The sequence below is a fragment of the Schistocerca americana genome, chromosome X (assembly GCF_021461395.2).
Source record: "Schistocerca americana isolate TAMUIC-IGC-003095 chromosome X, iqSchAmer2.1, whole genome shotgun sequence".
NCBI lineage: Eukaryota > Metazoa > Arthropoda > Insecta > Orthoptera > Acrididae > Schistocerca > Schistocerca americana.
Window position 1 is genome coordinate 972,049,058 of NC_060130.1, and position 14,499 is coordinate 972,063,556.

At 42.2% G+C, this 14,499-nt stretch overlaps 1 protein-coding gene and 1 non-coding gene across 2 annotated transcripts in view; both read right to left on the reverse strand.

Moving 5' to 3' along the window:
- The window catches only part of LOC124554855, a 1,084,893-nt gene that overhangs the window by 138,551 nt on the left and 931,843 nt on the right, over positions 1–14,499 (reverse strand). The window lies entirely within an intron of this gene.
- Positions 5,289–5,363, reverse strand: Trnat-ugu. The gene has a single exon. It is a non-coding gene; the product is annotated as a tRNA-Thr (tRNA).

The window sequence follows — 14,499 nt, forward strand, 5'->3', positions numbered from 1 at the left end:
AATAAATGCAGGTAAACGACAAACTTGGAGAGCTGCATGAATCCAAAATTGTTCACAAAGTAGTCGGTAGACTAGAAATCATGTTGTATCACATTTAACGGAAAATATGATTGAGGTGTTAGATCAGTTCTGGTGAGACCTGGACAGATTCTACTGAAATCCGCAGGTCCTCTAATTTCAAAACTACAGTCGCAGATATAAGAGCAACAAGATACTGTTTTTTAATTACTACTATAATTTACGTATTTTTGGCATCACGCTTGCAAGCTAATCCCGAACAGGGATAACGTACTGCAGCAGTGTAGTTCTTCACGACGTAGACACTAACTGTGTCACACCTGCACATGCACGACACACTATACCAATTGCTTCAAAGTCTTTGCATAAAACGTGTAGAGATGATGGGTCGCATCATGGAGAATAACTTTCGTTAAAGACGGAATTTTCGCTGCCGCTTCCCTGTAATGGTAGGCGCCCCTTAGCATTCGCTGGCCATAAAACGACGAGATTGGACCAAAGTGTCAAGGCCTACTAACCATCTGTGCAGCTTACTACCTACCCCAACAAACTGATCAGTGATTTTCTACAAAAGAAAAGAAAAAGATGTTATGTATAAGTGTCCTTAAGCGGGAAATGAAGTTTCAGAAGCAAATCAGAAGCTTTAATTTTTCTGTCCCAACTCCTGTTACACTAGACAGATGACAGAAATTTAAGTAACATATGCACGGCACACAGTACATACGCCCTGCCACTTCTCAGGGACGTAACCAATACAAAAGGACGCCTTACGTTGCTAGGAAGTGTCAGCGAACCTCTTGTCTCTAATACATGTTGTTCGCAACAACGTGATCCTTCACACCTAGAGGAATGATGGAAAAAGGCTTTTAAATACCCTGTATAACAGAAGTAACAATAATTAGATTGCATATTTAATACATGCACCAAATAAAATTGAAAAATTTAATTATCTTAGTCAGTCTAATTTAAATGCATACATAAATGATTTAAGATAGACAACTATTGATGCTTGTTTCGTGGAGTAAATTCTTTTGTTTTTACTAATCTTTGGAACGATATTGTTCTATTCAATATATGCGTCAATGACATTTTGCTGAAACTCATCATCAGGTGATAATGTGAGTATTTTAGTGACAAGTTTTATCTCATAGACTGAAAGTTGTACTTTCATTATCCCAAGCGAGGGGAAATTTGTTGTGACCTGGCAAGACAGCCAAGCCACTATGAGATAGCCGAAAGGCACGCGTTTAAGCTCACGCAGGCTGGCGTGAGGTCTGGAACAGTTAAAGGAGTTGAGTCTAGTAAAAAAAGTACGTAGCTTCTGGAATACTTAACTTTAATCCATAATTGGTGAACATCGGTCTGACGGTACATGCATCACAAGATAAATAGCAAATGATAATGGCTCCTTGCTAGGTCGTAGCAAATGACGTAGCTGAAGGCTATGCTAACTATCGTCTCGGCAAATGAGAGCGTAATTTGTCAGTGAACCATCGCTAGCAAAGTCGGCTGTACAACTGGGGCGAGTGCTAGGAAGTCTCTCTAGACCTGCCGTGTGTCGGCGCTCGGTCTGCAGTCACTGATAGTGGCGACACGCGGGTCCGACGTATACTAACGGACCGCGGCCGATTTAAAGGCTACCACCTAGCAAGTGTGGTGTCTGGCAGTGACACCACAAAATTTATATCCAAAGTATGTGTTTCATAAACACAAGAGGAAATTATTAATTCCCCTAAAAAAAGTAGTTTTTCAGTCTCACACTAATACGAAGCTCTGTCACCTGGAAATGGTCATTTGTTAAAACCATTTAATTGTGGTCTGCTTTTTTCCTGCTACGTATATAGGTCCATATGAATGGCCCGTAAACTTCAGTGTCAGGTATTCTTTTAGTAATGCATTAAAACAAGATATGTCACAAAGTGTTGTATTAGTGTGAGTATACCAGTGGAAATCTTGCTATTTGGAGCTCCCATTACATGATGTGCAGATTAAAATTATAGCCGCTTCCGTAACTTCCATCACTACTTGTTGAATAATAATTTTATACTCGTAATCCATAATTACATTTTAGAAACCAAAGTGCACGTTTTCCAGGTGTGCGTACTATGGTATACAGTAACACTTTCATAGTGAACCTATTAGTTTGCGCTCGTCAAAAGTAAACATCACATTTTAGGTTTCAATTGTAAACTTGAGGAAATCCTGTACTGCTGAAGGAATATCTATTTTAAAATTATGTTTGAGACCATGAACGTAATTTTTGGCAGGTAACGCCAGAGAAATGTTGCTAGAGGTTTCTCAATTCTGCCGCAAACTGAAGCCGTTATGAGCTGGCAGGTTTTCTCCCCTTATTTTCCTGCATAATCAGATTATTCTTGATGAACTCGACCGGCTTAATTATGGAGATGCTTTCAAGTGCTGAGAGGTGTAGGCACAACTCGTCTTGTGAATATTTACACCTCTGGCGATGTCACAGGGCTACTGGCCATCTTCATCATACCCTTTCCTGCAGCACGTACATGTACAATAAAATTGTTCACAACGATCACCGAGCACTGCCAGTGCTGTTGAATATTTCAACCCGTTATTGGGGATGGCAGCTCGTGCAGTTGACAGAACAGAGGGTTTCCTGCTGTTGCCAGCACAGTGAGTGATTTAAAGAGGCGCGTGGGACATTTCGATTCCGTATTAGCTGTTCTGAAGCTCGCGTATCAACATTTTACGTAACTTTCCTGTTCCTACTACCCTAACGTGTGCTACGGTACACATTTGTCTAATTCTGTTTTCAATGTAAAAGAATAAATACTTTCTAAATACGAGTAAACATCGTGTTTTATTAAATGATACAGATATCCACTTCCTACTAACTCCAAACAATAGTTCGATAATGTTAACACAGAAACATTTTACAAGACCCCACAAGTACTGAAAATTAGTGAGAAATTAAGATTATTAGTTGCATTTACTCAGAAGGACGTAAAGACAAAATTAAAGGTAAATGACAATAGAGCAAGAGATTTAACTTGATAATTAGTGTGATACACCTGCAGTTCTGTTTAACTTACAGTGGTGTAGCCTCAATAAATATAAACTGGGAGAGACTTAATTATGATGAAAGATTCAGATAGGTGTTACATGCCGAAATATATTGTAACTGTGCAATATATACACACACATTGAAATAAATATGGGTAGAAGGCACATCATTTGGGCTCACTGTAATAAAAGATAAGACAAACCATATGATAAACGAAAGGTCTAAGACCTTAAGAACATACAAGATACAAGCAGGAAATAAATCCCAACTGGGAAATTTACTGGTATTGAAAAACTCTCTAATTACTAGAACTACGACCCAGTATCAAATATGAATCAGAAATGTGCAGGATGGCAAAACTGAACATAAAAAAGACTATGAGCATTTGAGTGAAAACGCCTGTGATATATATATATATATATATATATATATATATATATATATATATATATATATATATATATATATATGACTGTGAGAGAAACAGAGAGCTGGAGAATAAGCTATATTAACCGTTGGTTGCAGCTAACTTCATCAGATCACTGAGAATACGTTGATTGCACCGTACGGAGAGGTGGCAGATGACAGTATGCCTAAGAGATCGAAGAAAGAAACATTATATTCCACCAGGAGAAAGAGCTAACCAAGAAGAAGGTAGAGGAACACAGCAATAGCTGATCTTACTAAGATGGATGGAGAAGGAGGAACTATTCATGACTGAAATAAAAAGTGGTACGCACAATGACGTCGATACTGCATGGAAATCCAACTCCATCTGTCAGACCGTACCGGCAACGATGCTCGTATTTCGTCTCTTACTCAACTACAACATGGCTGCCACAAAATAGCAGAACACAAAAATAAAATTCTCTTCCAACATCAGCCTATTACATAGCACGTTGACATAACGTTCGAAATCAGATACAAGTAAATGATTCTGTACCACGTACAGCCCGATGGAATTATGTTTGTTTGGCTGCCACATCGCATATGACGGAAATCAGCAGACAAGATGGAGTTCATGTACAGGTGGTATAGAGATCACTGTGCACACAGTCCAAGTGTTTGTATCTGTATTAACATTACTGCTGTAATGTTCTGAAACCTATTGTACAGAGTGAAGTCATATCTCTCCCGACCTAAGCTACACAATAAAAACTTCACACATTAGTAGCGAACAGAACGTGTGTTTCGCCACTGTAGCTGTACATTACTGAACCTCTAATAGACTTATTATTTAAGAAGAATATTTGTATACCTAAATCAATGACATGAACCAAAAGTTCATTTCTATGGATAATAACTCTCTTCACCGAGGTATCTACGAGTGCAACATACAAACAATTGAGTGACAATATTACAGATCTCTGTTTCATGAACAGGAGACTTACACTACGCACACGTATCTATCAATGCAATGTTGCATATAATTTTTTCTTTTGCTGTGAGAAAGTGCGAATGTCAGGAAATCAGAACAATTTACAATAAGTGAATTATGACGTCCTCTACGCTGAAGAAGTCAGTGCTGAAAATAAGTTACAAACAAAGAAGTTGACGTCTCCACTTTCACACAGTTAATAATAAAAGGGCTCTGTTACCAGTAATTTGTTATATATGCATTTTACTTCCGACAATGCAATTTTAAAATTGTAATTAATGATACATGTTAGCACGATGAAGATAACAGACATCAGGAACGATGGAAAAAGCGTAAATTTATCCATTTGAGTTAAAATCCTAGGTCTGGAAGCAACGCAGCCGAAAGCAACAAGGCCACACGTTTTGTAGGACGCCTCTTCCACAGACATAAGAATTATTGTTTATATTAAGTAAGAAATTGATTTATTAGACACTTAATTGCAATATAGAACATCTCTTCCCCTTTGCTGATCCTAGTAAACAAATACACCCTTCAGACTAATATGGGATGGAGAGAACCAGTTGATCTACTGATCAGTCTTCCACTGCGGTCATGTGAAATGTCTTGAGTAAGAGGCATCGGCCGGGGCAGCAGACACAAGCAATCTCGCAGCCTTGGACACACTGTAGCTGTTGTCCATCTTCGAGGGACAATGTCCAACTTTCATAGAAATTATATAAAGACGGTATCTGCCCGAAAGAACAGATACCATTGGTGATCTTGCAACTCTCGAAGAGTGAAATTACAATGAAATGCAGAGATTTGGCTGCTTACGGGAGTTGATAAATATCAATGGGGAGAGTTGAATTTGTGTGCCCTGACCGGGACTCGAACCCGGGATCTCCTGCTTACATGGCAGACGCTCTATCCGTCTGAGCCACCGAGGACACAGAAGATAGTGCGACTGCAGGGCTTTATCTCTGGCACGCTCCCCGTGAGACCCACATTCCCAACTTACTGTCCATTCACTACATTTTTAGTGTCCCACTATACTCATTACTCGCGGTAGAAAAAGTACCGATTCCCGTAATAGTTCGGGCAATGTGAGTGGGCAGGGTGAGTATAGTGGGCAGGGGAACTACAAATGTAGTGTGTCGACAGTAAGTTGGGAATGTGTGCCTCACGGGGAGCGTGCCACAGATAAGTCCCTGCAGTCGCAATATCCTCTGTGTCTTCGGTGGCTTAGACTGTTAGAATGTCATCCATGCAAGCAGGAGACCCCGGGTTCGAATCCCGGTCGGGGCACTCATTTTCAACTGTCCCCGTTGGTATTTATCAACGCCTGTAAACATCTAAACGTCTGGATTTCATTGTGATTTCATTCTATGACAGCTGCAAGATCATCGTTGGTATCTGTGCTGTCGGACAGGTTCTGGAACTTTCGGAACGGAGGTGTTGCAAAACTTATTTCGATGTGTGTATTTGGACTGCCACATCGTCATTGAAAGCTTGTATTATTATCGACGAAATACGCTGTATAAGCACCCTTGTAATGAATAAACCGTTTACGTTATTCTGAAATGAGTAATTTCGAATGTAACTTGGTTTCTTTAGAGGTATAACACAGTTATTTGCGTTACTGAATTAAACTGCCTAGTGTACACCGTAAATCCAATTAACACTCACTTCGTCCTACACACCACGACTTAAGTGTCGCTTCTGAATTTGATAAAATTTTCCGTAACCACAGCTCTTCTGTTAACACAGGTAGGAAAAGGTTTTCCTTTACTGCTATTATATAGAACTTACTTACATTAGTTGACGGGGATCCGAACCGTCATCCTCCAGAATGTGAATCCTATGAGATAATCACTGTGCCACCTTGCTTGATTCAATGGTCACGTGCCCACTGTAATAGTATTTGACCATATCTTTTGGTCAATATGGGAATAAATAGGTGTCTTCTGGTGGGGAGCGCTATGTTCAACAATGTGTGCTGGCTGACCTGTGTGCTCCTAAATACTTGGAACTCCACCAGCGTTATTCTCTGTCGTCATATCTGCAACAGATAGCTACCTATCCTGGTTTAGAGAGCGGGCAATTCTCCAACATCCAAGATCTGCGACGGGAGGTGGACGTCCAGCACCTTGTCACCTACTCGAAGCTTCACCATCCTTCAGTCATTTGCTATAGATACTTACGACACTAGCACTTGCACAGCCTTCTTCGCCATTTGCGAAATACCTGTTCTCAGGCACCGAGTCTTAACCATTTGCCCTCTGTCAAAGTCACTTATGTCAATGCATTTGTCCAACTTACGGCCATGCTGTGGCAACAATGATTCCCATTTGTTTCTATTGTTTATTCTTTGAGTTATGATTCTCTTGTCTTTGGACTAGGTAGCCTTCAAACAACGATTGTACACAAGTGCAGAGTTTTAACAGGTATGTGACCTTCATGGATGCTAGAACACAACCATCACAATGATTTTATATCAGTTTTATCAACCGTTTCAAAAGTAAGCAGCAATTTTTTTATTTAATGTGTTGGAATGTGTTATTACGCTGATTTGATCGGTGTTGGTCAGATGGCGTAAGCGAACAGTTCAAGGTCGAAAAACAGTCTCACACTACTATGCCACGACATGAAGTTAGTGATTTCAGTCAATGTAGCAGGCCGTGACGAATGTAGTGGGACTAGAAGCAACAGGCAATCTTACATGTGTACGCACAGCAGGAACATTTACGTGAAGTACCATCTCTACGATATTAATCAAATCTTACCTAGAAAGATAACTGTCGTTGGTTCTGCAAATCCGAAGCTTACGATGCTTAAAGTGTTGTGTTTGTTTACAAGCTCTTCGTCGCTTTGTGCCTAACCTACGCTTTCCGCGTCCGTACAGAACACTTACGTATACCTCCTTTCCTTCAATAGTTATCACGCAACATGATGAGAGCATTTTTGAATTTTCTCCAGCATAAGTAGTGTTAGAGGAAGTTTCGGAATTGCAGCCGGATAACGTCGATTCGTGCCACTACGTTTCAGCTGACAGCCATTCATCCATCTTGAAGTGAGTATTTTGCACTGGGGACTGCAGTTATTTTTGTGGTAGATTGAGGTACAGAGTCACCGGTGGATCTCGGTCTTATTGCCTTGGTGTAAGTTTACATCGCTATCATTATACAAATATTGGCGAGCAGACGCATTCTCAAAGACAGCCGCTACATGAGAGGACTCTGACGATTATCGCGTCGGCTTCTTATTTAGCTCCATCTAAGGCGCAGTAACACGCGTAATGAGTTACTACATGCGCACTGCCGGCCGCGGTGGTCTAGCGGTTCTAGGCGCTCAGTCCGGAACCGCGCGACTGCTACGGTCGCAGGTTCGAATCCTGCCTCGGGCATGGATGTGTGTGATGTCCTTAGGTTAGTTAGGTTTAAGTAGTTCTAAGTTCTAGGGGACTGATGACCACAGATGTTAAGTCCCATAGTGCTCAGAGCCATTTGAACCATTTTTTGCGCTAAGCGTATTTCCATCGATTAGTAACTAAATCCCAGAAGGACCTCGTCGAGCCCAAGATCTCCGTGGCAGAGTAATTCACGTAGTGTCCTGAGCAGATACAATACAGATATGGCTGACTTACTGGGCTGCGAAAGGCGAGACGGCGATCATGTTCAATACATCTTCCACACGCTATGCGCGTTGTTTGACCAACGTAGGCTCTGCTACGCTGGCAAAGTATTGTATAGATTCCAGCCTTCCACAATCCCAGATCGTTCTGTGCCAAACCGAGGAGAGCACACGTCTTCGTAAGTGGACGGAAGATACTTTGAATTGATAGTATCTTAAGATTCTGTCTAATTTCGAAGAAATATTGTCGATGTACGGGAGGAACGCAATGGACTTGAGCCGCTCCTTCTCTTGACTGTATGCATGGTTAAATTTCATCTTCCTTAAAAATGTGCTAATCTGATGCGGAGAATATCCATTATCTTTGAACGGGTTCCAGTTCCTTTTCTAGGCTGTCTCTATGAGACAAAACATTTTTTATTATGGTATAAGTAAAGGTACCTCTAGACATCTTTAGCACCCCCTCCTCGAGGTATTTCTGTATCCACCAATGGTGCCCGGTGCGCCAACGTTCGAAAGACGCCGATGGTTTCTGATGAGTGGTGACAGCTAGACGCCTGCCAATACAGGTCTGCCCATGCGTTTTCAAGCCAATTTCTTCTATAAAGGTAGCGATGTGAACTGGCTATCTCCAATGCAAAATACTCACCTTACGATGGCCGAATGGTTGTCAGTCACAACGTCATTGCAAGAAGTTGACTTTATCCAGCTGCTGTCCCGAAAGTTCAGTTAACATGGAGAGAGGAGAAACTCACGAAAATGTTGAGGGCTGGTTTAACGAGGCCGGCCGATGTGGCCGTGCGGTTCCAGGCGCTTCAGTCTGGAACCGAGAGACCGCTAGGGTCGCAGGTTCGAATCCTGCCTCGGTCATGGATGTGTGTGATGTCCTTAGGTTAGTTAGGTTTAAGTAGTTCTAAGTTCTAGGGGACTGATGACCTTAGAAGTTAAGTCCCATAGTGCTCAGAGCCATTTGAATCATTCTTTTTGGTTTAACGAAGGAAAAGCAGAAAACTGCACAAAAATTACAATTTGATATTTATATACGTCATACTGTAGTAGATGCCAACTGACATTATTTCATCTTCATTTGAAAATATAAGACGTTGTCGGACCGTGTGGTGGTTGACAGTCAGATTGTCTTCCCATCGTGCGTCCACAGGTACGTCTTCGGCATAGAATCTCATCGGTTGAGGTAGAACTGTCTTCAGCTATGAGTCCCGCTTCGAGTTTAGCTACGTTGACGAATGAAGCCGTGTTTGTAATCGACGTCCTGGTATTGGCGAACATATACGAAATAACAAAATGGTTCAAATGGCTCTAAGCACTAAGCGACTTAACTGCTGAGGTCATCAGTCGCCTAGAACTTAGAACTAATTAAACCTAACTAACCCATGGACATCACACACATCCATGGCCAAGGCAGGACTCGAACCTGCGACCGTAGCGGTCACGCGGTTCCAGACTGAAGCGCCTTTAACCGCACGGCCACACCGGCCGGCTAACATCTGAGGTCATCAGTCCCCTAGACTTAGATCTACTTAAACCTAACTAACCTATGGACATCACACACATCAATGCCCGAGGCAGGATTCGAACCTGCGACCGTAGCAGCCACGTGGTTCCAGACTGAAGCGCCTAGAACCGCTCAGCCACAGCGGCAGGCACGAAATAGCAATGCATCTCGATAAACATGCCCTTCCTGGACGGGAATATACCTAACGTACGAGTGCAGTTTGTGACACATGGACGACGAAGTATGCATGTTTCGAACTGTCCGTGATTCGTGCTCCAGTGACTGAAGTGGCTCAGGCGACTGCACGCGCAAAGCGGGAAATCGAGATTCGAATTCCGGTCTGGCATAAATTTTTACGGTCGTCATTGCAATATACAGCCGAAAATGGCTCATATTTGCCACTGCGCATACATTTCCTACAATGTTTGACGGCTGTAGTCGCTGCAGTGACTGTTCCTTCGAATATGCACGCATATTCAAAAGAAAATTGCATAGTCCTTCTTAATAACACAGGCACCGGTGTTTCACGGTCGCAAAATGGTTCGAATTGCTCTGAGCACTATGGGACTTAACATCTGTGGTCATCAGTCCCCTAGAACTTAGAACTAGTTAAACCTAACCAACCTAAGTACATCACACACATCCATGCCCAAGGCAGGATTCGAACCTGCGACCGTAGCAGTCACGCGGTTCCAGACTGAAGCGCCTAGAAACGCACGGCCACACCGGCCGGCCTACGGTCGTAGGTTCGAATCATGCCTCGGGTATGGATGTGTGTGATGTCCTTAGGTTAGTTAGGTTCATGCTGTTGTTTGGGGGAAGAGACTAAACACCGAGGTCATCGGTCTCATCGGATTAGGGAGGGACGGGGAAGGAAGTCGGCCGTGCCCTTTCAAGGGAACCATCCCGGCATTGGCCTGGAGCGATTTAGGGAAATCACGGAAAACCATAATCAGGATGGCCGGACTCGGGATTGAACCGTCGTCCTCCCGAAGATTAGTTAGGTTTAAGTAGTTCTAAGTTCTAAGGGACTGATGACCTCAGATGATAAGTCCCATAGTGCTCAGAGCCATTTCAACCATTTTTTAAGTCCCATCCGGGAAAGTTCGGCCGCCTAGAGCTAGTCTTATTCCAGTCGACGCCACATTGGGCGACTTGCGTGCCAGTAATGAGGATGAAATGATGATGAGAACCCAGCCCGCGAGCGGAGAAAATCCCGAACCCTACCGGGAATCGAACCCGGGGCCGCTGAATGGGAGGCAAGCACGTAACCACCCAGCTAAGCAGGCGGACACCTCGCAGAATAGGAAGTCTTTAGTAACGGAATTTGGTAAAAATAATTTCGGACATCATATCACGTTAAATTAAAATAAAATTCCAAGTTGTCGATGACAGCTGGCATAATCGTTGCCAGGGGCTACGTCTGAGTACCGTGAAAATAGCAAGGCTGTCACGTTTATACGCAGAGGACAGAACCTGGTGAGGACGTATGCGTGCGGCATCACCACTCATATTAGGCGGTGGTCTGTGTCAAGTATTCCTCTGCAAAGTTTCTACCACAGATGTCCGATTTCGTGCATTAGCAAATGCCTGTTTGCGTCGATGTCACACGGCCTCGTTTCAGTAGCTTCCCTAATCAGAGAGTTCTTATTGTTTGAAGAGCGGGCCAGAATGATCGTCCGTTCTAATATAACATTTTATTTATACACGAGTCCGAACTCACGCATCACCCATTTTTGGAGATTTCTGAGTTTGTGGTGGCGGTAGTTATCAGCACAGTGTTCGGCGATAGTCCTCATGTAACCATTGACAAATTCTGGTAGCATGTTGTAATTCCCCAGCTCTCTCAGACCAAGGTTATTCTTTTCACTTCAAAATATTTCTTTGAATTATTTACAGTTTCTGGGAGATGCGTTTAAGATTCTGTCAGGCTTAATCGTTGTTGCACAGTAGAAAACTGTCGTGTATGTTGGTCCTCAAAGCTTGACCAAAGAACATCGCTTATATCTTCCCTAGATAGCGTTTCCTTCATAGCAGTCCAATTTCCCTGCAATCATATTGTTGCTACTCAAGGCTATATATTCTCCCAATTTCACTTCATTAGTGCTACAGATTCTAATTTAAAAATTTTAAATAATGTTGACGATTAGATGGTGTCACAAAAGACGTATCACCCCTTTTATTTAGTGAACGGTTATAGACATCGGTTTCCTGCAAATGTCAGAACATCGAGGGGCATATAATAAAGCTTTATTTTCACTTGAACGAACTTAAGACCTAACAGGTTCATCTACGAATGCTGAATATGGAAATACGACATAGGCTAGAATTTAGATTATGACAAAGGGCTTAGGAAAACTATTTCACATTTGTGTATCCTCCCAGATTTACATGAGCTGAAACAGAGAAATCAATTGTTCATTCTTCAAAATGGTCTTATACGCTGCAAGAAGGAAATACTGTATTAACTATCCAAATGTTAGAAGGAAGATTTGACCTATCTTTTCGTGTACTTATTGAAGCTAAAATACATGGTGTCGGACAACTGTCTCCACCTACAGTATTCCAAATTATATCACACGGGATACATTCCTTGAAGTAAACTTTTTTGTAAATACTTTGGTGACCACCTGTACACCGCAAAATAAATATTATTCTTAACGAAGTGTCGTTTCGTGCTGAACGTAAAATCGTACTGACAGTGTTACCAGCAAGTTACAATACAGCATTACACGCTGTCGACATATTTGACATTGCAATTTCGTACTCATATAAATGAAGTAAACAATTTACTAACAATGATTTGGTACCCACCCAAATCGCATAGCATAAACTTTGTTCTCCAAAAAAACTACTCTATCCTTAAGTTAAGCATGTGTTCAAACAGTTAACCATGGACTGAAAGACATCTTTGCGATCGCCGTTCTAAGAACGATGAACACATGTAATTACAGGAGATGATATGGTAGAGCATGCACTGGCGATTCAACGACAACTATCGACTGGCGCAGTTGAGGATTCGTCATGGACTGAAAGAAATAAATCAAGAGGAGTACAACCGTACGACCTCTGAGACCATTTTATAACAGAATTTCGTCCTATCCAACGTTCGGGAAAGTCCTCATTTAGTATCTGCGTTGCAACACAGGACGAGTGAGCTCCACAATCGTCGTGTTGCAGCCACACACTCTGTCGAGTATCCAGTAGTATCTCATCTAGAAGCACCGACAGAATGTTCGTCAGAAAGTGTGCAAACGAATGTTCATTTAAAATGCCTGAGATGACGTAAGATCCCGCAACGAAATTTACTGTGATGCCACACCATACGCTGACGCTCCACTGCCGTTGATGTTGCGCCTGACGAAGCCAGTGAGTATTTTCGACTGCCCAAATTTACATTAGCGTGGTCAGTAAACGTTGCTTCATCAGTAAATAGCGCACGCTGGAACAGCGTACGGTCTTCTCTCACTTGCTGAAGGGCAAACCGACAAAATTCTGTGTGATGTTCGAAATTACGGTCGTCGAGTGCCTGATGTAGTAACAGCTGATAGGGATGGAAATTCTGAGGATGCAAGATACGAATGTCGCTCGTCTGGCTGATCCCACATTCCTTGGCAATTTGTTTCGTACCACTGTTCCGATTCATCATTGTCGTAGCCAGAATAGCTTCTTCGTGATCTCTGTGAGTTGCAGTCTTCTTTCTTGTCCTGTTTTTGACGTTAAAGCAGCCTGTCCGAAGTGACGCCTTAATAATTCGTGCAGTTGCCTGGCGCTTCGGACACTGGCGATCCTGATAGATATCCCTGCACCGCTGCACTAATTTACGGCATTTCTTTTACATTCACCATATAAAAGTAAAGTATCCTACTTCTCCTCATTGGTGGATATGTCTGCATTCAACTAATGTTGAAGTAGAAATGAGCGGCCTGCGGTGCAGACAAGTATACAGGCAAATAAGTTGACATTCCGACACAGAGTAACAGGAGAACTGTGCTTGGCTGTGTTTGCACTGGCCACCGTGGTCTCAGGTTCTCGGACATGTTTCGGACTTTTTTACGACAGGTTTCAACGTCAACATTAACAAACGCTATACCACAGTAATTTTATTCTCAAGAGGTGTCGGATGCCGTTATAAAAAGCATACGGCTGCGTTTAGAAAACCGTACTTGCTCCAATATCTATGTTGATAACTGCTCTAAAAAGATTAACCAAATAAAAACATACGTGCCCCTCCACGCTCTAAAATTGGCTGAAAACCGCGCATCGCAACGTATAGCCGTTTACGAAATAAAACGTGTGTTAAGTCTTATGTGACTCACCCTGTAGTGGAAAAATACATCAAACTGAAGCTGAAACGCTGATTAGTTGAAGACAGAACTTTTTTCCACTCTATTGACACTTCATAAGCTGGCGTACCAAAATGTGTAGCTCAACAGACCGTCAGAAAGATTTTCAGGTAGAGTTACAAGACTTCCCACGTTTTACAATGCTAACAGAGTATTCAGTCTCAATGTTCCTCGTCGTAAAATGTAGCTAAATACATACACTGTTGTACACTGTTATGTGACTATACACTCGCCCTTCTTTTATTGACGATTACCCCAGCACGTTATTTTTCCTTTGCACTTAGTAAATTCCCCCAGTCCAAGACTACACTAGTAATGCCATTAACCAGTAACAGCAGGCTTGAAAAATAATAGGGGCCTTGACAATAACGGCAGCTTTGTGTTTTAATCTTGACAATACCGGACGCGATACACTCCGAAGCCCTGAGATTGTGTTGAGAGATGCCACGACTACAATCCCCACAATGTCTTACAATACACTCATTTAATATTTTTCTTGGCAGTCACACAACACTAACATTGCAGGAAATATAAACGATAGGCGTCAACGTGTTCTGACTTTGAGCACTTATTAAAACCCCCGAAAATCACGATC